Source organism: Macrosteles quadrilineatus, unplaced genomic scaffold (genome assembly GCF_028750875.1).
Source record: "Macrosteles quadrilineatus isolate MER2022 unplaced genomic scaffold, UCM_ALF_1.0 Scaffold_9__3_contigs__length_116548681, whole genome shotgun sequence".
NCBI classification, from domain to species: domain Eukaryota; kingdom Metazoa; phylum Arthropoda; class Insecta; order Hemiptera; family Cicadellidae; genus Macrosteles; species Macrosteles quadrilineatus.
The window spans coordinates 111,953,784-111,980,726 of record NW_026542602.1 but is presented as its reverse complement, the minus strand read 5'-3'; the positions used below and the strand labels follow the sequence as shown (position 1 = coordinate 111,980,726).

The window sequence follows — 26,943 nt, the reverse complement described above, 5'->3', positions numbered from 1 at the left end:
CTGAATATTATATACAGTATGTAACATTGTTTGCAGCGTATTAAATCGTTTAGTCTGGTAACAGTAAACCTTTCGCAACCCTAAAAACCTACGAGAAATAATAGAGAATGGGAGGATCGAGAAAATAATTAATACATGAAAGGAAAGAGGACAGATATTTGGTCGTGTGTTACAAATAACAATAAGCCCGTTTTGTTTGGACATTTTAAATCCATCCATTTGTATACATTCAACCGTTTCAGTTAATATTTAAAATATCAAAACACCAACTTTAAACTAGATTATAATATTTTTTACATCTTGAATTTTGCCAATCCTCGTGCAGTGTATCATATTGTACTTAATGATTTTTTAAGAGGTTAGCGGCCTCTTTTAACCTTGCATTTGTCCGTCCACATAGACCACAGATCTAGCGTGGAACTTATCCAGCAAAGCAAAGGGTAAGTCGGTACAATACGAAGGTGAACTGTACTGATAAAATGTTTGCGGCAGTGACCAGGATCCGAACCCACGACATCGCTACCAACTGAGCCACCGACTCACCATTGAGATTGTGTAATATCAGTATTATCAATAAGGATCCAAATATAATCAAAGTATCTGAAATGCCTGACCATAAACAAAGCTACACAGACATGAAAGTACAATTATTCTTCTGGCTTCGGATCAGAAATGTACCTGTCTGTTGATAGTTATGGCCTCTATATATTAATTACGTCAACAAATATGACTTGCACATAAACAGACTGATTACAAGGTTAGCTACTGCACTTAAAGCCGGATCATATTGTAGCTAACCAAAGGTCGTTCAAAAAGGTCAAATACACGCATTTGTTAATCGAACGTTCAAAGTCATCTTTCTCATTAAAGAGAGGCATTGCCTTTGAGTATTGCAACTGGATTTTTCATCCTGTTGTAAAATCATGGGCTTGTTAAGATGCATGTTAGCTATTATTGAAAACGCTGATGTTGACTATATTAGCAAATTTCTTCCTTGATCTGGGACCGATTTAATTTTAAGTTTTGACGTATATTGTATGCTGTGCGTGATTTGTAGAGCTTAAGATTTAAAAATTGAGTATATTGAAGCACTATCGTATGCCGAATAGTTACTGAAAAAACTGTAAATTTAAAATTCCCATGTTTTTCTTATGGAGTGGAGAGTAAGTAATCTGTTGAAGTTTGCTGGTTTAAGGATTTTTGTTTCAAATTGGGCAAATTTGTTTATTTCAAATTAAGCTTTAAAATGTTAATAAAACTCACTTTATTACCTTCCCTGTATCAACAAATATAAGTACTCATTAAAATTTATGGTATCTAAGTACGGAATAAAATGTGACGATTTTGAGGGGATACTTGAGTGCAATCTAATTAATAGTTTAATAGAAATTTGCTTAGTCTACACGAAAGAAAAAATAGTACTTTAAAGTGACTTTAATTTATGCAGTATATTAATAATAATTTACCATCAAGGATTACACTATTGATATAATCACCACAGAATAAATAGCCTAAGTTAATTTTATAACATAGCTTTTTTATGGTCATAAAATCTAGAAAAATAAAATTAAAGGTATTTTTCAAAAGTTAACACTGAAACTTTATTCTTGTGGTTATTTAATTTTCAATTTCTTAGAAAAAGAAGGTCGTGAGTGAAAAGGCCAGTTATTATTGATTTGAGACTACATAATAATAATATTTGCTTTGTTGATTTTCTTTTGGACACATTCAACTAGTTTCATCTAATAAATTGTGAGTGATAGAATGAAACATCATTTTATGATAGTAGGCCTATGTATGAGCCGCCTTTTCTTTGTTTATTCCAGTTAATTAACTGTTTTCCATGATCGGTCGTTACCTTTCAGTGAGCGAGGTGGAAGCCAGGCCTTTGATTATCTTCCTGAGAGCGATAATTAAGTAATTTATAAACTGAGGTCTGTTATCCAACAGTTGCAAGCCTAGCCCCTCCACTGTAATAAGCTTCTCCTTCCAATTATTTATTTTTTCCTAGAACTCTTTTCAGCTCTTCGATCTTAATTACAGTTGAACTAGTAAGTGATGTAAACAGTTTAATTTCTTTTAAATACTAGTATTGTCCGTAAATTAATGTTTCCAACTATCTCCCGTCGGAGCCAAGGGAACTAGTTCAATTCTAAAACCAACTAAATATGAAATATAAATCAAAACCCTACACAATACTGACAACTTAGTCTCGTCATAGCATTTGAAAACGTTGTTTAAAAAATTGTTACTCCCATTGATGAATTGCATTATCCCAATTTTACTCTTAAACAGCAGCTTTTATATTTTATCAACTGAGATGGGGATGCCACCTATGTACGTATTTTATAGTTTAGATATACGACGATAAATTGTCTAACCGTACGCCGTGTCTCTACAGTGACTTGTAATGCAGTCTACATCATCTGAGATCCTCATAACCTTTCGACTACTGTAGCACCCCGTTTTAAATATTAGTTCAACTCTTCTTTTATAATGTGTCTCTATTCACCTGCACCCAGTCCAGATACAAAGGCGGATGACACGGGCTCGGTCCTGGAATGATGATTACACGTTCCAACATCTTGATGCACCCAGGCCTTCGCGCCGCTGCATACTATATCAGGCGAGCTGTGATTTGACTCATCCAGGGTTTGGTCATATAAGCTCCCTACCATGTCATCTGAATCGTAGGATTGTGGGATAAAAGTTTCATATGACCACAACAATACAGATATTATTTTCAGTTTAAGTATATTTGACGAAGTTTATCGATACATTTCTACTTCCACCTCCATGAAACATGTTTCTCCATTCACTTTATATATATTATAAAAAGCTTTGTGAAGAAAATTAAACGATTCTTGTTAAAAAGTTATAGGTTTTTTGGTTGGTAAATATAGAAAATACATACTTGAATGTAGAGTACTGTAGAGCTGAAGTCCTGTGACATATACTCGTTATATATATTTTTAACTAACGAACCTAATGAGTCTATATTTGACAATGATTGATTATGGATTGCACACATTGGATCTGGAGTTAAGATACATATTTTCCTATTTAAAATCCCTCTGCTAATCTTGTCTCTAAGCTTTTGTGTGGTAGAAAACACAGAAATCAGTCTGCAATTTTTAAAAGTTTTAACACAATGTTTTACTTTGAAAAATATTCATAATCATTATTTTTTCAAGATTTTCCCGGGATTCAAAATTGAAATCACTATCACAGACTACTATCTATAATCTATCTACAATCTTTTTATGTGATTATACCCTCAGACCAAATAATTCCATTGAGTTCGTAAAAACTTTCAATCATTCTACACCAGTCGTACTGATGGAAACTCCTTCTAATCTTCAAACTCTACCCATGTTATCAGTAGACGCTGTGTGAAAATGTTACCATCTCTTCGCATCTACAGTGTCCCACAATGAATTTCTTCCACGCATTGCGTAGGTGTTGTTCAACACATAGAAAGGACATATGTGGAATTAAGTTTCATTAGGTTGAGAAGGGTTATAATGAGTGACACGTTGCTGGACCGCCCTGGGCGCAAGTCAGCCTGGGCGCTTATGAAGACGTCGGCGACGCCTTCCCAGACGTACCTACCTGAGGGCGTCGAACTGGACAGCCGAGGTGAAATTTCATTTAATTGATACCAAGATTAGCCTTAGTCTCCCACTGATGTTTTGTTGATTCTATCAGTCAGTGTAAGAGGTTAATTTGGTGTTACGCTTTTTGGTTTAATTTTTGCAAAGGGTTTAGGAATGGCGTAACGTAATCGTGGTGTTCACGGGCTGCGTTATTGTTTATATGATTTTATCAATTTCACCCTAAATTTCACACTGTCCTCGGATGTACTTACTTTAAAAGACTTGTTTACAGAAAACACCATCAATTAACTGTTGCCAAAAGGTTATTCGTTCTTCCTTCTCAGGATCGAAACAAGCGACTTTAGAATGGAAAGGCGAGTCTTCTAACAATTGTCAATTGTTAGTTTTCTGTATTTTCAAAGTCATACAAATTTTATTTAGTTTTTAGCAAATTTTGTGATATAGCCTTTCAAACCCTAGTGATTGGGTTAACAATTGATTGGGATGAAATTACATGTATGCTGATATACTATTCATCGTGATTGGTTTTGAAGTAAAAAACAATCAGATGTAATGTTGAAAATAATTTGTAGTTTTTAATAAAAGTTACGTTCATAATCGAAAGGTCTACGTTAAATAGCAACCCAATCGCTACGGTTTGAAAGGCTATCTTACAAAAAGTGCTACAATCCAAATAAAATTTTAATGACTTTGAAAATACGGAAAACTAACAAATGCAAACAGGAATGGATACACCTAAGTAAAAAGTAATCGCAAAATGAAATATACTGCATGGAGAACCAAATTTATTGGAATCTAATCATTTTTGGAAGAGGAATAAATTGAAAGAAAACAACATCAAACGCGACGTGTACCAACGTCATCGATCAAAGACTATACTTAACGCGTCTGTGTACTCGTTATATTAACCCACATAATTCACTTAAGTCGTTTGAAAGAAAAACATAGTTTTCGACATAAATATAAATTTTATTACCCGTCAATTATTATTAATCATCACTTACAGAATATTCAGAGTTGGCTGAAAGTCAGGGGTAGACCTGTCCTCGGCCTTGACATTCCAGATGTTTGTTTACAGCAGAATTGACCAACGACGGATCACTGGAGAAAGCGCAGACATGACGTCGGTCCTAGGGCGGAATTCCACAGACCCAGTAAATTCTCGTCTGACACAATCATCACTTTAGCCCACACCTTCACTCTACTCCACATTCCTCCGTAGTCCGTCACCTGGCGTCACTAACCTCACTTCTGGTCCTGTCATCGAACTTTATAATTGAAATTACTCCTCAAGATTCATAATATTTTACCATCATTGTAAATCGTCAAAGTCCTCTACGAAAATACGGCAAGATGTAAATACATATTTAAATAACTTCGGAGGACGAATTCAACAACGTTGACTATTATAAACCAAAATCTGGCTGGGTGTCCACTTCTACTGACATTGAAAGTTCAAATGTAATTGTACGGTTCAAATTTAGGTTAAATTGTGTCACTAATTACGGTTAATGATTCTGATTGTTTGGACTGTCCAAATGAAATCTTAGTTCGTTACATAGCTTATTTCGAGAATAGTTTAAACTTTACATAAATAAGTCGACGAAAACGGTATGATACCGGTTTGAAAATAAAATATGTGCGAAAAAGGATTGAAAACCCTTAATAAATCAATAAAGAAGTATTTAGTTCTTTAGTAATGGAAAAATGAATTCCTTTCAAAGTCGATATTTTCAAATGAAACTCCTTTTGTACACTGCTAAATTAGATAAAAAAAATACTTCAATTAAGAAAATAGGTCCAACGTACTACGATTATACAACTGACCCAGATATTGTTTCCGGAAAAATAATAAAAGTAATGATCTCACATTAAAGGGCTTGAAATGGATTCAACTTGCCAGTAATTGCCTACAAATAGCCGGCAGATATAATAAATACGATTTTCTGAACTGAGAAGAAAATAAATACCTAACCATCGATGTCGACTAAGAAAGCTAATTAAATTTGCTTTTAATTAAACCCTTTAAGTTAAGCAGATTCCCTACCGATCTCTTGTTGCGAATTGTTTCACAATTTCAGTTGTTATTTCACAATGTTGTAAACAACGAGCCTGTTTTGATCAATCAATTGTGTTTCAGTGAAAATCTTGGCTAGTATTAAGTACACTTATTTATGAAGCTTGCAGTTTTGCTAATATTAAAGAGCAAACGTTACAAAATTGAAAATCACTTCATTATTAAAGCCACGAATTCGCATGGTTAGTTACCTCTCACCATTTGAAAGAGTATGTTTTATCAAATTGTTTTGTCCTTCTTTTGAGCCGGAGGTATTTTAGCTCTAACTCGTTTATATTTTACTACTTTCATATTTAGAACTACAAAACTTCTCTAGCTTAAGTTAAAAGTGTTCAGTCGATTTAAACGTGATGTGAATCTCCCAGATGAAATTTAACTGAATTCAGCTGATAGCATAAAGTTTATGTACTTAATAATCATAGAATCTTTAAGAACTATCTCGGAACTTCTTCAGAGCATTCGGCCAGTATACGTGACTAAAAAGTCAACTTGTTGTGAAAGATGGAGTATAAAATCACTACAAAATCTCCCGTTTGATTTAGGGCCTTGCTTTGAACTTGAAAATTCATTTCAATATAAGCTAACATGGTTTCACGCATTTTTAAAATTATAGTCATTATTGTATGAGTTCTATTGGTATATAGAGAGAGTTAGAAAACCTGAGAGACTTTTATAGTTTTCAATTATAGTTTTCAATAAAGATTTGTCTATTTCAGGGGGGATTCTAATTTCCGGTTAACATTTTATCACATTTGAAAGCAATTGATAATCTCTGAAATTGTAACTAGAGCACTAAGCATCAAATACCACACCCAGCCATAATAACTGTCGCACTCTATACCTGATATACTATACCTCTATATTAAGACTCCTTTACAAACATTGTTTCAAGGGGAATGAATGGGAGTTAACAGAAACCCCGAAATCCCACTTTTAAAATCATGCCGTTGATTTATTCCTGTAAACTGTGCCCACATAACATAAACAAATCGCCCTCATTGGTCTGAAGGCCTCCGGTCATGCCGTCAGACAAGACCTAGACAATGTGCCTCAGATTACGATCGATCTGCTTGTTTACTCTACTTTATTACAGGGGCCTGCCGCGATTCCCTGAGTCCAAACAGCCCTAATTATAGGGTGGCGGGGTCTAATGTTCGGGTCCGTAACGAGTCAGTTAAACGGTGAGTCAATCCTGTCTTTCAATTTTGCCGCGGTTCATTCAGAACAGGGCCAGAATTATGTGGACCAGCGGAGTGTTAGGCAGAAACTGATTCAACAAGGTACTGGAGTTGTCTTCATTGCAATTTTGACGGGACTAATGTAAACAACCTCCAAAGGATACAAGATAAAATCTCACTAAAGATTTTTTAATTCTCAGTACTGTTCAGACCCTACAGTCCCATAATTCCCTGATTCTATAGCTTTCTACCATTGACTATACAAGGTGTATAGTCAATGTTTCTACAGATTTGAAGTTTGCAAAGCTCTTATAACAAAATGCCAACCATTACCCCCTGAATATGTTACATCAAATACCTCTTTCAGACTCTCCAACTATAGTATGCTCTGTGTTACCAGGAAAATCTACACACTTTATTTATATTTAAAGGAAAATAGAGTCTATCGCTTTCAAAGAGCACTTTTATTCAAATCCATTTTGAAATTGGGAGCTCTCTACATTCTGTACATACTTAAATCCTTTTCTCATTTCTCATTTTTCTTTATAATTTTTCCTTTTCTCAATTGCCTTTTCTCATTTTTCCATTGTGGGAATGTTCTCGTAGGAGAGTTCCTGACTTTCGGCAGTCGGTGGAAGAGAGGTGACAGCAAACATATCGGCTCCTGTCAACATGTGTTGTTGTTTCAACTATCCCAGTATGTCTGGCTATCTCAATGTTTGTCGTCCACTTTCTGTCCGTTACTGGACATACCTAGACCTACGAGACATACCTCCATCTTGAGGCAGGAAAGTTTAAATACAACTGTCGTACTTAAAATATATTAAAATAACAAATGTAAAAATGTATTCGGTATACAGTACTCAGCCTTTCATAGAACTAGAGGTGGATGCCATATTTCCTATTCCAAAGAAGGAAAGTAAAGAAAAAGAATTTAGGTTGGCAAACAAGAGAGTTCACAACATAAGAGTCGATGTATAAAAGCTTCGCTCATTCCGCTAATAATAGTGGATAATTTAGTTTTAGTAGGCTATATGTTATATCTTATAAACATTATATAGAACCACAGTAGACTCTGAATCTCACTCCATCAAATTAATAATTAGTGTTAAGCTACTGTCCGCAATTCCAAACGTTGCAAACAAACTATTTCTTACAACTCAACCACAGACTCAAACTGATATCATAATCAACTGTCATAGCATAATATTCATCACAACAAATATACACTATTTCGTAATTTTCCAAAGGTCAACCAGCCTATTTCAAAACACCAATCGTTAAATTATCCAAACGTTACAATCGAAACGATGGCGGCTTTAGGTGGAGATGGGTTTCTAATCACACGCCCAGTGAACATGGATACAAATGTGACTTGGCAGCCAACAAACATTCTCTTGTAAAGTTACCGGACACCCTGTATGTGTAGATTAAATCTTAACAAGAGCTACCTCCAGCTGTATCAGTCGTGCACTGCAGATTGGTTTATTGTGGACATGTAATTAGTGATGTGAAAAGAATTTTAAAAACGACTATTTATTCATTATTATTCAATAAATGCATACACATAAGGAAGTGGTCCAACCTTTAAAATTTTAGTTTATATGACCGTGATTGAACCCGACCCTCGCTCGCCGAAGCCCAACACTATTCTAGCAACAGACCCAGCTCACGTTATTTTCACTGTTTTAGGGTCCACCAAGTATTGGAACTTGACTCACTAGGCTAAAATTTCTTCTATATTTGTTGATTCAGATTTGACATGCTCTCGTGGAAGTTTATGCTCTGGACATGTAGAGTGTACGTTAATGATAAATATTTATTTCGGTTACATAATAACAGCGTGGCCAGTTATCTGTAGATCCACCTGCTGAGTAAAAAAGGCAAGTATCTGAGACGAAGAGAATGGTCAGTGTATGTGAAATCTCTCTTCAAGAAAATCTATACAAAAATTGCGCCATCTCTTTAAAACCCTAACTATTAGGAAATGTAATTTAATTTTATTTGATTCATTAGCAATATGCCTCCAAACAACCTACACACCCATAACTAAAAAACTAAAAAAAATCCTTAAAACTATCATCATTCAACTAATTAAATATAACGAACACTGTTACTCCTGTTTATAACTGTCATTATGATGACGCGACAACCGACACCACATATGCTTATCACAATGTATACGACAATGTAGTTCCAAACTGCATTCTGTCGCACGTGGGAGATATAAAGACGACAGTTATGTTTTGACATCTTCACTCAACGATGACGACTATATTTAGTCTGCAGTGACATCACTAGTGGGCTGCTATCAATGCCTCTGTGATCTGTGTCAATGAAGTATAGATCTTGTCCTATTTGTTTACGTGCGGGAAATAACATTTGGTGTGATCATAGACACTTGTAAGATTGTTTAGGAGTATTTTTGTTGAGCTTGTAAATAGTGTGAAAGTAAAATGATTTGATACAAGTGCTAAGAATTTTTTGGTCAATACACAAAGTTATAGGACAACTCAAACAAGACACTCAACAACTGAAACGTAATTTTGAGCTCTCTTCATTTATTGCTCAGCCTGTGAAGTTTTCCAACCAGTTGAATTGAGTTATTCATTATTATGTTTCAAAATTGTATTTTCATAAGATATGAACCCCAGCTTTAACCCAGTAATCGGAGTAATTTCTTATCCTGTTTACAAATATTATGAGTAAATTGTCTATTTAACTACTAAAAATGCTATTTGTTGATTGTGTTTTCGTGGAACCAGTTAATTCGAGTGGGGTAGATATACAAAAGAAATTTTCATTGTATATTGTATTGTAAATCGCAATGTTCGTATTGGAAATTATAGCTAAATAGCTTTTTTATCAGCATTGATTCGCCTAATGGGTCTGGTGACGATTGGAGTATCCAATCGAAATCGACCACCACTTGCTATCTTTTATGTGTATTTACTGCCATGTGAGTCGACAGTATAAGTGTAAATACTCATGATTCAAGCGTTATTAGACGTATTTTTTATTTAAGTAGATTATAGTTATTATTAACTCATTTTCAATTTTGGAGAGCCGTTACTTTAATCAATTTGAGGATTAAAGAAACGTCTATACGAGTATAGTATATCGTACTTAAGCCAGAGCTCAAAAATCCTACACTAGATTTCCGGGTTCAAATACCACCCAACACTGATGGTTAGCTCTGTTATAATATCGTGACCCGGTGGTTCGGAAATCACCTTAAGCTGTATCTAAAATAGAATTACAGCGATCTCCGCTCTGGAGAACTTTCCCTGCATGTAACAACTCCCTTCTCTAAAAGTCTTACATTTTGTTTAGTTGATTAGAAGTAAATCAAATTACATTATTTACTCAATTTACTTTATTTAGAAGTAAATTTAATCTGAAAATGCATTTTTCCAACATAAGAGGTAAATCCTCAAAACTGCCTACAGAGTCGAGAAAGCCAGGTTAATTTGCATAGCTTAAAGTAGAGAGCAAACATTTTCTGTAAATGGCGCTCGCATGTTGAGCAGATTATGTAAAACATATTTACTCCAATATTTGAGCGTACAAATCAGGCGGAGTATATTGCTATCCACGTCTTTGCCAGAAAGTACAATTAGTTGGCTGGAGCTCAAAGTTGCTTGTTTATTGTTAGCGGGTATTGTCATCTATAAATGATATCAACGTTTAGTATCGTTACGTTATGGTTTCAAAGTATGGATCAGTGAGTAGCATATTTTGTGATGTATTTTTCCCTTCGTAGAATCACAGAAAACATACTAGTATGTTTTCCGTGGTAGAATCCGTGTGTACGCTAAGATCAATCTTTTTAAAGCTTAACTTCTAAATCACATTATAGATAAAAAAAAAAATAAATCATTATAGATTCGTTTGATTTCAAGCACGGTTGTTTCTGGATCCAGGTGATACCATCTAAATGTTCTTATAAATAAAAAAAATTATAACTAATAGTAGTAAATTATAGTAATTATACTATTTTCAGCAGCACTACGTTTCGATGATATAAATATTTGCCTATAATGTGTTGATGTTTGACTTTACAACAATTATAGACTGTCGGGACTTTAGATTTATCAAATCCTCACAACTTTTAACAGTACAGTACCTTGTTTATTTATGCTAATCCTACTTTGGTACAAATATGTAAATTTTAACAACTGAGACACAGCTGTGCAAAGCAATGGAACAATTCTGAGAATGTATATTGACAGTCGTTTTTCTCCCGCAGACTAGTAGCGGAATGTCAATTCTAGACGAGTGTTTGTACAACATATTTGGTCCCAACTACGAGATTAGGGAATCACAAAACGATACAACCTATTGACCGACAGCTTGTTTGTTTGGGACATGTCAACAGAACGACGTTTTTGCCACCTTGCCTCGCATACCTTGGGTAGAATGTGTGCTTCGGCTACACTGTGGCTCAGTGTAAAAACGTATTGTACAGTGTTCGAAAGACTAAATATTTATTTGATTTATAGTAACTGTAGGAAAAATATAGTGTGTAACACGAGTGCAAACTGCCTTTGCCCACTAGTTACACAAATAACTATTTATTGGGGATATTAGTTTTAGTATGTTATCAAAGAGCGTTTCTGCTTGGTGAGGTGTGGGTTTGTAAAGTTGGGTTGGAATTTAGGTTGGTTTGTATTTTTAAAGTAGCTTATAGTAACCATTTTTCGTTTGAATATCATGAAGGTTAAGTAATATAATCGTTTTGCAGAAATCGTTAAGTTGGCGAATTTCCTAAGTATTATCTTCCTGCCAATCATTCTCCTAGCCCCTCCCCCTAGTTATCCCAAGTCCTCCTCTTCGTCCTCCTCCCAATCCTCCTTCTAGTCATCCTTCTTAGACCTCTAGTTCAGTAGTGGTAATTTGTAAGCAACTGTACACGTGCTTCCAACAACGACAAAATACTGTGGCTACCCAATAAAAACCACCGTCGCAAAATAATTTATAGCTTCTAAAACAGCAAACTGCAGTCAAAACAAAAATATCTCAAAGACAAATTTACGCGATACATGTCAGACTCGTTGCAATTAAAGTCATCAAACCACGCCATAAACTCTAAACGCACCCTGCACGTCATAAAATATTGTAAACAGGAAATTGTCGTAGCCGTAAACAAAATGAACAAGTCTCCAGACACATTCCTCAAATAACGATTTGTCTGGACGATCAGTGCAATCGTGGGTCGAGATCTCTTGGATAGTGACTGGTAGCATTGAGCTGCGGCCAAACCAATTTAACTTTATGACTTTGACTCGATGATCCGCTCGATTGCATGTATAAGTAACTACGAGCGATTCCATTTGTTTGTCTCGATGGACAAAACACTACCTGTGCAATTAATCCTGGTTATTGCAGTTTTATGGGGTTTCTCGTGTTCACAGTAAATGCATGAGGTAATGCAATTGATCGGTTGATTTGATCGACTGGTTGTGAACTTTTTTAAAGTAGTTTATGAGCTTAAGAGGAAAATTTATGGGTTTATGTTGGTGCAAAATAAAGCTTACACACAAATCTATCACCTTATTATCGGCAATTAGGAGCTTCGGAAAGGGCTCCCTGATGATTAGTAGAACTCATTTTTGTAGTAAAATTGTAAGAAATTATGACACTGGTGATCGGGTGTACTCTAGGATGAACATAGTATCAGCTCACTCAGTTACCAACACCAGTTATAATTTGTGTATAATTTGTACTGCAGTACGCTATTGTGAATAATATAAAAGAAAATCCATAATGAAGTGTGATTTAATTAATAACAAATTGGCAACAAATCATACAAACATGTATACAGATTAGGCCTAATACAAATTTATTGAAGAAAAAGTTATTTATTTAAAAATTTACAAGCAATCCTCCGTTGCGAAATTATTGGTAAAAACTCGAACCACTGATAGTCCTAAATAAAACCAGGGACTAAGTAATGGAATTACCCTACAAATTAAAACAAATTAACTTTAATAGGAATTCAGAACGTAACCTTTGACTGAAATAAGAATGGATAAAGAATTTTATGAAGTAAGAATATTGTTATTTTAAAAAGTAATCACTAACTGTCTTTTTATTAAAGTCTTGATATTATTTTTAGCTTATGTAAGCTCCTAATATAAATGACAATATAATTGTTAAAACTGTGGTAAAGTATTAGTGTCCCAATAAAGAAGCCCAAAGCTGGAGAAGTAATAAATTCCAACAACCCTATACGCCCCTCGTATTGCACGATATTGCCTCAATCTCTTTGTTCTTGTGAAATCTTACTCTTATATGAAATCTGATCAGCTACGCGCATATCAAAATTTGATCTATAAGCCCATTACTTCTATGTACATTACTGTATTTCTTTTTACCAATTTGTAGTATACAGCTTAAGATATATCTATTAACTGGAATTGTTTCAAGTAGCCATCTTTCCAGTTCCAGTTTTTTTAGAAATATATCATAAACCAATGTTTTATCTTTTGTCCAGATTAAAATAAAATGTGCTCTATTATAAAATTATCTTAAATATTTGATACCTTGAGTAACACGTTAATATCATAGATGGACTATAACTAAATCACATTTAGCTAGAGTGTATAAAAACTAATATTAAAGGTTTGGTTAATACTGTACAGAATACAGCATTCCCATCTCAAATATATTTTCTTTTAATTTTACAAACTGCTGGTGATTTGAGTGAATGTTCATCTGACAATTAGGTCGTCGGTCAAATCTTTAGAAAAGTCAGAACTAGTATGATAGTTTGAAACTGGACCCATATGTTCTTGATTATTGGACTTAAGTGGTACTTGATTTCCAGTAGATCTTAGGCCAGTATCAATTGTAAAGTACACCCCAGATGTGTCGTTATATTATCTAATATTTTTTCAAACCCAATGACATGACAGCTAGGTTAATTTTCAAACCTCTGAAATATACTTCTTCCCTCAGTATTTAATGACTATGACACTAGTGTACTAGCATCAAATTAATAACCGATTTCACACAAATCAAATATTACATAAGTAGTTTTACTCGGACGACGGTGGCGCCGGTTCCTGTGGCATCCACACGATCTAATATGTAACAGATACGACTAGGGTGAGGGTATGGGCGTTACACCGATAGAGAGATCAGGATATAGAGTCGAGTATATCCCTTAGACAGCTTTATGATGCCGATGAAATCGATGGTTTATGCGCCTCCCCTCGCTCAAGGGACGTCGCACCTTTTGTCTCTATCGAGGATCTACCAGATGTAGATCACGTGATAGCGCCATGATACGGTGTAATTAAAGTACATGTGTGGTAGGTAATAAACCTACACATGTTATGCTAATGTGAGTGTAGATAGATTCTACAGATCGCAATTTGGTGTATTCAGTAGCTTGCAGACTAAACGATCTGATTAGACCAAAATATGTATATAAATCCTGTGATTCAACGAATGAAATGTTTTTACATTACTGTCTCATTGTGTAAGGGTTGAATCTGATATGTATATTTGATAAAAATGTTACTAACTCCTTAAAAATGGCACATTTGCTTTTAAGTGTTTTGTTATAAAAATATCGTTAAAATTACTTAACTAACATAACTTTTTATGGTAGCTTTACTCGTGGGGATGCAGCTGGTCTAGTGGTGTAGCGCGGGGCTCAAGTCCGGAGATTCCGTGTTCATATCCCACCTATAACCAATAGCGCCGTGTGATAATTACTCTAGGTTTAGTCTGAAGTAATTTGTAAAACAGTTTCGAGGCAGAGACGGAAAACCCACCAATTTCACTTGTCATGAGCGTGAGAATAGTATCATAAAGTCCTTTATGATTCTTAGTAAAATGATGATATCGACTATTATAGAAATTCAAATATTTCCCTCGACAAACATCATTGCTACAGAACAAATAAACTTATTGCGTTATATTACAAAATATTTTACCTGGCTTGTATTAATCACTTATGCAACAGTTTAAAGCAAAAATAATTTGGAATAAGCAAGTACAACGAATGTACACATTGAAACTTTGCTAATGTGTCCATGAAAACGAATCAATTAAAATAATTCCCTTTGCCATAATATGACAATTTAGAAAATCCAGAAGGTTGAAACCCGTAAGGGTATGATGTGATAATGGTTTGTACTGCCCAAAAAGTACATACAGATACAGTTCATTAAATATTACACATATACGAATTGTTAGGGGGCGTTCGTAAACTGCACTTTTAAATTAATTGCAAAACTTGTAAGAATGATGCAAATGTTTATTTAAGATAATGATAAAACTAAGATAAATCCTAATTTACAATATTTAATTAGCAAAATCAAAACTAGTTTTTGTCATTAACTATTTTGTCTCTTGCTGTTAACGATTAAATATTCAACTGAAGATTATCACCCGTTAAATTAAAATTTACATTTCAACCGGTTTAAAAGCATGTTGGTCAGCCTAGATCTTTCAAAGAGCGCTCTAGGAATTAATAAATCTCTGGGCACGAAACACTAGGAAATTACCTCTTTGGCTACCTTTGCCTCTGCACTGGATTACAATCGTTAAAATGACACATCAATCATAAAATTCGGATAAGTAGAACAGGTGAATGGGTATGTTACAAAGTAAAATGATGTTACAATGTGGAGAGAACCCCGTCATTTTTTTAAGTATACAGATTATAGCTGTATCAAACTATAAATTCCATTACAATATGTTTACCGGTTGAATACCAACTAAAGTTAATCAATTCCACAATAATGACCAGTTAGTAATATAAATTAGTGTCTATCTAGCATCAAAGTCAGTGGCCACCCGGGCAGTGTCGACGGTCTGCTTGTTATGGTGGAATTTACACCAATAAGGCAATGTTTCGGACTTCTTATCAGTGTTTTAGAGAAGTTGATGACTCGGTCGCTGACACGGTTTGGTCTTTAGCGAACCAATTCGATAGCTTACTATCAGATTAGAGTGGACTGGATTATAATTTACAAACTTGCCAAGTTATTTTTAGAAATTCAAGCGGGTTATTTTTATCCTTTCCTTTTCAACGATACAATTATTTAGTTCTTAAACGCCTAAACATGGAATCTAAAAACTGTATTGCTGAATATAGTTTAAAATGTTCTATCTGTAACAATACGGGGAAAGGTTATGAAGGTAAGCCAAATTTGATACACGTAATTAAAAATTAGACAATATCCAATATCTCTCAAATCGTGTCTGTTAACCAAATTTAGGACAAAAATCTATATTTCATATATGAACAAACAAGATAAAGCCACACATATCTGAAAGTTATATCTCTTAATTTAATTGAGAAATATGTCTAAACATTAAATCTTAAAATAAAATTGAATACTTACAAATTAGTGGTTTCTTTCATGTCTCTGCCATGCACACAAAATGATGTAATCCATTCAGTAGAGGTTAAAACTCCTAAGGTAATTCACAGAGACTTGGATTAATTGTGTGCTTGAGAACAAACTGAGGCCAAGAGAGATGGATCGCTCACAGAAGTATTAAACTCTTGCCTCCTCAGGTAAAGTCGTCTCATACCATCTCCAACTTACTCCGCACTTACTCTAAATTGTATTCTGTAACTACAGTTTATGGTTGTTATACACTGTAAATGTGCTTTCTTTTTATATTATTGTGTTGACTGTTTATATAAAATTCCCAATTAATTATTTAACAGAAAATGTAAGCCAATTGATTCACTTGTTTATCTTTCATGTGCTTTATAACTAACGTAACGAGTCTTGACTCATTAATTTCTATTTTCTGATCTTAAGGATTTATTAACAAAATTGAGTTTTTGTTCCTCTAACAAGTTAAAGCTCTCAAAGTCACCAAGGTTGTTTTTCCAATCAATTTACAGCCAGGGCTGATGTTTCTTCAACTCTGATTGCCTTCGAACCAATCAAACGCTATTCGTAAACTAAACTTTATAAATTGATCATTATTTTCATTTGGAATGTATACAGAATTTCCTGCAAAGAGGTTTACACGTTTGATTTTATATAAATCGCCCATTTATAGCCCCCCCCCCCCATAGTATACATAGTAGCTGTATTGTAGTTATAGCCCATTTTTAATATTTATTTAATTTATTTGTGACAGCTTTGACAAAATTTATAAAGTAGGTTTTAAAATATTTTTTAAACTTCAGCTATCTAATGTTTGTGTTACAAAAATTGTGGCAGATTGAAAGTTTCACCGTTTTGCTTCAAAAAAATACTTAATTGACTTATTACGTGATTGTTTACGAGGTGAGGACAACGCGTTTGTTTTAACATAGGCTAGAAGGCTGAAAATAGCACAAAGTTCTTTCAAATATGACCTCAAAACATGTGTATAATTTCAAAGCTGATGGTGCATGTCTGGACTAGTAATATAAAATCAAGCTTCTAAACCTCGTAGTGAAACACCCAGTTTATAAAAAATTATATTCATATAAAAACCATTGTAGTCCAACGATTGCAACTATGTTCAGGGTTGTACCAAGGTAGGTTATACTGTGGTACACTTGTATAACGGGACATTTTTCTTCGTTAGAATCCCTTAAAATCACTCGTTTTTAAATTTACAGCAATGAATTTATAGAGAGATTAAAAAATAACACAATATCAATAAACGTACCAGTTACCTTTTCCAGGGCGTCTCACCTTGATTCAAAAATATCACAGTAAACCTCCAGACTAAGATTATTTCAATTTTCCTGATTGGATTTCCGTTGAAATATTCCATTAAACATGTTTTGCCATTTAAATAAAATTATATTTATTTGAAGAGTACTTAGATTTGCTGCTACAATGAAAAGTAGGTTTCTATTAACATTTTAATAGCTTGCTGTGAAATAAATAAATTTATTAAATTCAATAAAAGTTTATCCATAAACAAGCAAGCAACAGCAGTTTACTAATCCTCTAAAAGATGAGGGGGGATTTTAAATTTATCGTTTTTCCGTAGCATCAGACGTAACACGACACTTCAATTTACTACTTTATTTGTTTTAGCTCTACACAATGGTTTGAAAAGAATCTGCGAAATGTTATATTTTAAAGGTTAAAAATGGGAAGAACCATTTGTAACCTATAAAACTCCCGATATACCTCATTCTCATAGTCCAATCACGCTGGTTCGTCACTCGTGTCCAGACGTTTGTACAACATTTTATTGAAATCAGATGATCTTTAATCGAGTTATCGCGCAAACTGAATTTCAACGGATGGTTTTTAGTCTCTGGGGACATCAAATCGGAAGTGTAAAGTGGTCCCGTGTCTAGATCCTACCATGAGGCTTTGGTAGTATCACTCCCTATCTAGAAAAATTCGCTCAAAGTTAACTTATCATGCCTATCAAGGTCACCGAAATTTACATTTAATTTACAAATACGTTTTATTGATTTAAAGTTTCAAAATTACCTTTTAGTAATGGGGTTAGTGGAATTCATTTCAAACTCAATCACGCTACCAAATTTGACTGACATATTATGCAGAGTGAATATCGAGAAAAATTGTTTCAACGGAAGGGGAAATAAAGAGAGGTGAGTAGGGATATGACTATATTAATAACGTTCGATTAGAATCACTATGAACCAAAACATACCTAAAGCACAATACAATGTAATACCTTAAATTCTTCATATTTAAGGTCAAACACGTGCGGTCTTCTCAAGGACTCTGCTGATCCTCCTGGATGACACGACAGCCTAGATAGTCATAAAGTGTGAGGTTTACATGAAGACTACCTATCATACGACTACGGTGACGGTGACGCAAGCAGCTCCGTGTGAGCTTCAGTTTCATCTAATCGCTCTGGACTGAGGGTCTAATCTAACAGCCCCAGGCCATCAGACCACCGAGCTAGACTCCTACACACTTACTGATTATTGATTACTTCACTATTGGGGATTCCGGCAAAGTCACCTTGGCAGGTGATTTTACACTGTGTGGTTCTGATGAGAATGTATTTATAATTTTGAGTAATTTAGGTATATGGTGGACACGAAGTGTAAAATACGAGAATTTAGGGGTTGGTGAGAAAATTGTGAACTAATTAAACACGTATTGGAGGGTGGCATGAAACTGTTTTGATGTATAAAGTATTCTATGACATACAATTTATGACTTCAATGTATAAAAATATCACAATTGTAATCTAGTCGTAGTATTTGTATTCATTCGTATAATATTAACTAAACCGTGTGACTAATTTATGTGAATAGTTTATTGTAATCCAACTTTAAAATTGTCTCACAGTTTTTGTGTGTTTTCCAGAATTGGAGCTATACATTTCTGCATGTAATCGGAGTTCTTACAGAAGCTAGGCTTCAAAACGTAAGTAGTCACAGTTCAGAAATCATTCTGGTTGTACAACGAGTTAAAAAGAGAAAATCAAACGTAATGGCTTTAATTCTAATATCTAAATTATGTTTTTAATTTTTTATTTTCTTCGTCCATATTTAAATAGTATTCATTCCAGTAACTGTATTTTGTTTAAATTGTTATTATTGAAATAGGAAGTTTCGATCATTATTTTCCATTTACATCCGGGAATTCAAAAACCTTCATACAAATCACCTTCATATACTATGTACGTTATATACTGTATGTATGTAGTTACTATGGGTATGTGATGTCGATAAACAAGTGTAACATCTTAAGGACACCACGTAGTTTTACTGTTACAAAAAGTTTGTATCATATTTTGTAAAGATAATTTAAAAAACGTATAAGTTAGTATAATCGTAAAATACATAGGAAATCTTACCCACAGTAAAAACTATTTCATTCAATACATTATGTTGTCACCAATACAAGTGAAACTAAGAACATATTGTATATAATATGGAAACCGTCGTTTGATTTGAAAATACATTGAATGTCCACGCCTGTAACTGTAACAAGTCAAGTTAGATTATCCACAGTCACTTGCTGTCTGAGTCGCCGTCACTTGATTTCCGCCTCGGATTAGAGTCAAGGTAGAAACTGGCTCGAATCTGGGACGCTTGTCATTCGCCTTGCTGCAAGTATATAACATGTACGGATTGTAACCTTAAAGTCATAAGCTGATTTGGGTAGAAGAGTACAATCAATGGTTAGAAAGTTTACAGGGTGTCCCTTAAATAAACAGCCATACCCTGGGAAATTGTTCTATGGGTCACGATAAAGAGAAAATCAAGAATAACATTTTTCCGAAATCACTTCATTAACCAGATATCCGCCATTTTGTATTTTTTACATAAACTTTTTTTTATTTTTTTTTTCAACCAATCTTTACAAAACTTGGTATGTAGGTTAAGGTAGAAAGAGGTATAGGATGATAGAAAAAAATTCATCTTGTTTCGGCTTAAAATTTCAAAATGGCAACCATTTTAATTTTTTAAATTTAAATTACTGAAAATGGCAAATTTTATGAAAAAATATCATGAACACTTTTAGCTTTTTTAATTCCCTATCAAACGATACGGAGTTCAAAAAGATCGACCTGAAATATTACGATTTTTAGTTGTAAAATGGGGTTGAATAAGGCAGAAGCTAGTCAGGTTCGTCCCATTTTACAGCTAAAAATCGTAATCTATACTTATAAAAGGCAAAGCCCTCACTGACTCACTGACTCACTGACACACTCACTCATCACTAATTCTCCCACTTCCCATTTACCTAGGAGGCTGAAATTTGGTACACCGATTCTTTGGGCATTAAATAGGAAAACTAAGTAGTTTTTATTCTGATCGGGCTTTCGGGCTCCGCCCTAGTGGCTCTCGAGTTTCCCATGTTAACCTTATGATTTTTCATATTTACCAACAGGGTGCAGCACTATTATTTTTTTAAATTTATGACAACAGCTAATTTGCAACCAAAAGGTGAGTGAGCGTAGCGAACGAACTTCTACCTGGAGGCGAGTTAGCGTAGCGAACGAGCTAACCTGAAGGCAAGTGAGCGCAGCGAACGAGCTCCAACCCAAAGGTGAGTGAGCGTAGGGAACGAACTTCAACCAGGACGTGATTGAGCCATGCGAACGAGCTCGTCTTGAAAATTAAGAAATTAAACGGGGCAAAGCCCGCGGGTACAGCTAGTATTTCAAATAAAAGTGTTACTGACATTTTTAATATTTAACTTTAAAAAATTAAAATGGCCACCATTTTGAAATTTTTAATTGAATTTCGATTAATTTTCTTCTAACATTGGTCTTTTCTATCCAAGTTTTATAAAGATAGGTTGAAAATATTAAAAAATAAAAATGTTTATGTATAAAATACAAAATGGCGAATATCTGGTTGACGAAGCGATTTTGGAAAAAAATTTATTCTTGTTTTTCTCTTTATTTTGAACCGTGGAACCAATTCCTGGAGTTTGGCTGTTTACTTACGGAACACCCTGTATAACATGTTCGGGTTATAGCCTAAATGTCATAAAATGTTTGGGAAGAACAATGCAATCAATGTTTAGCAAGTATACAACATACGGATCAACCTATACCCGTCTTATTTACTTTCTATCTTGTAGTCATATGGAAACATCATGATCCCAATGATGAGGTGTTGCCAGTGTATACTCCAAGTGATCTTAAGTTAATGAGAGATTATTTTATACTGTGCTACTATTAGAGTTCAATTTGATATATTACTATCCCTCCTTTGATATATACTAATTGCTGATTACGTATTGCTGATTAGTAGGTATGTTATGGTTTTCTTACGTATGCATTTCAAATTAAGGTGATTAAGAAATTAAGGAAATAAACATTTATGTTACAGGAGCATACCATCATAGACTATGATACAATATAGGTGGCTGAATTTAAGTAATATTTTACTTACATTTTGGTACAAACAAAACATGGTAAGATACCTTTTAGGCAAAGGTTTTGCGTCCAAAAACATTTTTTTATCAACCAAATCTTTTTATTTATCTAAAAAGATTTATTTATATAACTAACGCTTCTAACTACTATTATCTGTAGGCTATTTAAAGAGGAAATACAAGATGAATTTTAGAAAATGTATAATTAACCACCCAGTATCAAAAACATAGTGTTACAAAAGGATTCGGCTCCAAACTGAACCTTGAAAAATAACACATTTAATAATATGTGTATAATTAAAGAAGTGTTTATAGTTTCGAAATTATGTGTCAAAATGTGACGAGTTTGATTTCCGGCGTATCCACAAACATATGAGAGGCTTAGGCCGTTTTCGTTCACAATCGTTTATGATACTCTTATGCAAAAATTCCACTATGGCGTAGACACTTACAAAATTCTGTCACTTAATTTTAAAACTTGCTACAATGTTTCCATATAAATCCAATCTTTACACTATAGTGAGTTTTATAGACAAAGTAGCTGTGAATAAACAACTACTAGGAACAGTCCTTCATCTTGATGGACCTGGTCTTGACTTGGACTCGTTCCGAAGATGAAGCAATAGTGAACAAACGATTTATAGGCAAATCCCAGGGTTTGGTTGTTTCAAGGATTTACGACCAAATCCTTCTATATAGGAATTTGATAGACTTGACGACATGTCTTTCCAAGGATTAAGATTATTTATCTCGAGAGTATACTTAATTTATTAACTCGTTTAGTGATGTTTTTCTTATCTTTAAATAAAATCCAATCAATTCCAACGTCCTGTAAGGACATAAAGGACTCTCGTTCTTTTATGGATTCTGCAAGTATAATTTGAGAGTTAGTTTGACAAATAGAGACACGAATACGTTTTGAAATGGAATTCCTTGAATGCTTTGTTCTTTCATCAAAATGAGAGAGACTACGTCAAGTAGTTCATGTATATTTGTGTTTATAATTACGAGAAAATTATTCTGTAATATTGGGTAAGCTACATTTTCTTGTTAACTATTTTGTGATATGATTTCGTTCTATTAAGATTCACACAAGTTAAGCAATCACCATTATTTATATCGGTAAAATATGATAACCGTAAAAACTATACACCTCTGATGTTAAAGGAAATTTTTAATTTATAATACATTTTTTTGCCATGGTTATGAAAATAACGAAAAAAACTTGGAAGGCTGGGGATCTGAGTGGTATATTGCTCTCTTGGTTCCAGTACAATCCTGAGAAAAGTCAACAGCTTTTTGGTGGTTTGAAACTTGTCCCAAATAAATTTGTCCCTTCACACATATTCGGGTTGGAAACCGCAGCATTGTTTCCTTGTCTCAATTTAATAATAATTATAGTAATCATAACAATTGCTGCATGGTAGGCACTTGTTAACACAAGAAAAGAAGCAAATTTGTATGGTTTTACCGTTACCTTTATCCCAATTTTGTGACATACACAGCACAGTACAACCCTGAGTAACTGACCCTCATGGAACGTCTAGGTTTTTAATCTAAAATATTTGTTACAATCAGTAACTACGTAAATATTTTGGAAAATTATGTGATTTTAAAGTTTTTTTATATGAGATTTTCGTATGGTTCATAACCTGCAGAGACAAGATTATGTTTTATCACTGTGATACGAATAAGATTGGAAGTATCTGAGTTCCAAGAAAAGGTCAATTCAACCATCAAGTTTTTTTTTATTTCGAGGTAAATTAAATGGCCTATATTTTTGCTCGAGTAGGTAGGGATAATTAATCCGAGCGGCAGTTCGTACTGGTACTTTGACCAATAGTCAAAAGTACAATAAAATAAAGGTTTGCATCCCTTATAGCCTAAACTTCAGAAACCTTTGTATGACTGTATGTAACTGGAGGGTCGATGTTCATAAACAACCTCTTTCAGCTGATTATGCGCCACTGGACCTTGCGGCTTGGTGGCGTGACACCTCTGGAAGCCTTCTGACACACAAATGTCCTATTAGCAGTCAGACAATGGACCTCGCATACAGAACTCCACCGCGGTGTTGGTCTCTAATACGCGACGTGGGGAGACTCCTGATGGCGCTTGTCGTCAACCTATTCTTGGGAAAATCCCTCTACAATAGATGTAATTATATTCATTGTGTCCCTTTGTGACAAGAAAATCCATCAACGAGTATGAAATTTGAAAAAAGATTTGTTGCATACGAAAAAACTAAGAAAATTAACTTGTATGTGTTATTTTTATTGATAATAGTCCAATAAATATTTGTGTTGGCATAAGGGCTCCTCATTAGTAATTGTAATACCTTGGAGAAAATAATGATGATCCACTTATGATGATGCGACGGAGGATATTGTTTAAAAAGTGTCCTTTAACTAGCCGAATGATATAATTGGTTTAAAATGAGAGTAGCATATTAAATAAAAAAAAGCGTGACTAGCAAATATCTCGATCAATATAGTTCTATATTTATATTTAATACTTCATTACACAATTCAATATATCAGTAATGTTTTCATGTTATATACCATTTTTCTAGCTTGTTGTTAAGTCAACGTTTTCCGGGATTAAAGTCATGCTTAGCACTAATTATAATGGCACTGTAGTAGTACTGGAGAGTGAGCTAGTCTAATGGTTAGAGCGCGGGATTACGGTTCAAGAGGTCCCGGGTTCAAATCCCATCAAATCACCAATGGATTTTATCAAAATGATAATGCCACAACCCCTAGGTCTAGCCTGGAGTAATGTGCAAAACAAGCCTGGGCTCGTGCCCAGCGTCCTAGGACAAAAAAACTATAGTAGTACTTCTAGCTAATTGACTTACTGAATATTTTATAAATCTTCGAACTACTTCAAAAGCACAAATGAGTACTTGTACATTTAAAGACTTATAGAGTGTGCTTCGATAATAGAATTTGTTTGGTCTGAGGGTAAGGGGCTTTTGGCGGGCATTGACTAGGGATTGGAAACTTGTATTACAGAAATTAGTTTGCTAAGTTTGCAAAAAAATGGTACTTCAGAAAATTCTAGCCAACAACTGGGTACATAAAATTGCATTGTATTTCCCTCTAAAGTATTTGATATTGATAAAATTATCAATATCAAATGTATATGACCTTCTTACATTTTCTTGATTTGCCCCACACATTAACGACTGTCTTTTGGACTCACTGTACTCCTTAAGTTCCAGGGCATATTGTAATGAGTCCTCCATTCCTGCACATGTCCTTGCAGTTGTGTGCCAAGTGCTGGATTCAGCAGCAGTATATTCCACTGACCACCCAGTCACATTACTAACACAGCAAGGTTGTCCTTGTACTCTTCACACTCAGAAGCTCTGCTCATTGCTTACTCAGTATCTTCTTGTAATCTAGTTGTATTAATTACGCCTCTTCATTGCACCTTGGTGTAAAATGCTAAGCAATCTCGGTTAAAGCGTGGGTAACATTTGAATTGCAAAATATTTAAATATTTTTCATCTTTTCTTATGTATTTTTATACTACGCAAGCAAAATCAAATGTTTAAACAATTTCATTCAAATTCACGTTCTGAATGGTTACAGTTAGAAGCTACTATCATAATCCCAATAAAAAATATGTATCATTTTTACTTACCTTGTAATAATAAACCATTTGCAAACATTAGTTCAATGTCTCAGTGCGCGGAATTAGGATATTAACTTTGATATATACGTCATAAATAATACTTCTTATGTGACACAGTTGCTTTATACAACATCCTTATAATACTTTGTAAGGGAAATCAAGTAGTATAAAGTAGCAGACATATTGTTTATGCCCATAAATAAAATGCGTTGGCTTGAGCTACGTTAAGTCGTATGCGGTTTTTTTAAATTACACGTGTACAACCAATTCACGTTTTGCAACTTATATATGCCAATATATTACTGAAATACTCCATGGAAACAGTACGTACATTTATCATTCATAGATACGATATATAATACACGTTTGGACGTGAAATGAACCAGCGGGATGATCTTTATAAACAAGTTTGACCTCACGCATCACCCATAACGTCTAGTAAGCACATTAGAAAAAGTAACGTTAATGATCTTCTAAAGTGGCAGGATCACTTATGGTTTGTCGATTGAACAGAGAAAGATAAATATCATTTCTTCACCACCACAGAAAGGTTTTCATCTCAACCTGTTATGAAACTAAATTCAAACATTGTTAAATAACATCCCATAAGTCTTCAGAAGACTTGATATAGTATTTTAACATCATGACAGCCCATTTGAGTATAAGTTTTCAAATTCCCAGATGCCAGACAGAGTCTGGGTTTTAATGACCCTCACTAATCCACAAATCTTGAAAAGGGGTTTTCGCAATAATTTCATTGATGACAAAAACTGGTCCCGCGTTCATTCAGAAGTGGCAAGATCGGCATTCACGTCTGTCCTCAAGAACCGGTCGACGATATCAGCCCGTGGCTCATAAGATATGTTAATTACCTATTCTGAGAATCAATTGGCATAATTAATTAGTAGGCTCCGATCTTCTGAATGCTAGCTAGTAAAGGTAGAAAGTTAGTGGGTATTAAATCTAACTCCCGGATTTAGACTCACATGTTGAGACTCGTATATTTGCCTTTTCCGGTAATTTATTTTCCTCTTTAATGGACGTATATGTTAACAAAATAGAGCACAGTTAGAGATGTTCATAGGGTATTTTTATTTTGTATTTTGTAACCATATTTAACTATCAATATTTTTTAGTACCGTAGTAGGTTGTTTTAATGTGCATTAATTAAACTCACAATCGTGCAATAAGTTCAAGGTTTCCAGCAATAGCCTAAATATAACAGCAAGTTTAACATTACAAAAGTAGATGTGTAGATATATTTTAAGGGATCTGTATGGTTTTCTGTAGTTATGTCTAATTACGTTTGAAAAGGCTTCATCTGTCTGCCTTACACAGTTATACCACAAAATAATTATGTTCATAGTGAATCCTTCTCCGTTGAAAGCAGTGCCAGAGTGTACAGCTGGCCAAGATGTCACGTGATTCCTTTTTAAATAATACAGTAGCAGGGTTTAAATCCCGCCAATCGTCTATGGCTTTGTGCTATTAAATAATGATACAGCCCTGTAGTCCAGTTCCGTAGCCCTCCTTATATATAAAACTAAAAATTTCAACTTTTTCAAGCAAGTTTAAGTAAAAAATGACCACCACCACTAACGTTAAAATTTATTGTTACCACTACA

The 26,943-nt window shown here is 34.3% G+C and overlaps 1 long non-coding RNA gene across 2 annotated transcripts in view; it reads left to right on the top strand.

The window, feature by feature from the left end:
• The window catches only part of LOC129004211 (uncharacterized), a 119,813-nt gene that overhangs the window by 22,779 nt on the left and 70,091 nt on the right, over nucleotides 1-26,943 (top strand). For both annotated transcript variants that reach the window (XR_008491682.1, XR_008491683.1), the window contains exon 2: nucleotides 19,151-19,210. This is a non-coding gene — a long non-coding RNA (uncharacterized LOC129004211). The remainder of the gene's footprint in view (nucleotides 1-19,150; nucleotides 19,211-26,943) is intronic.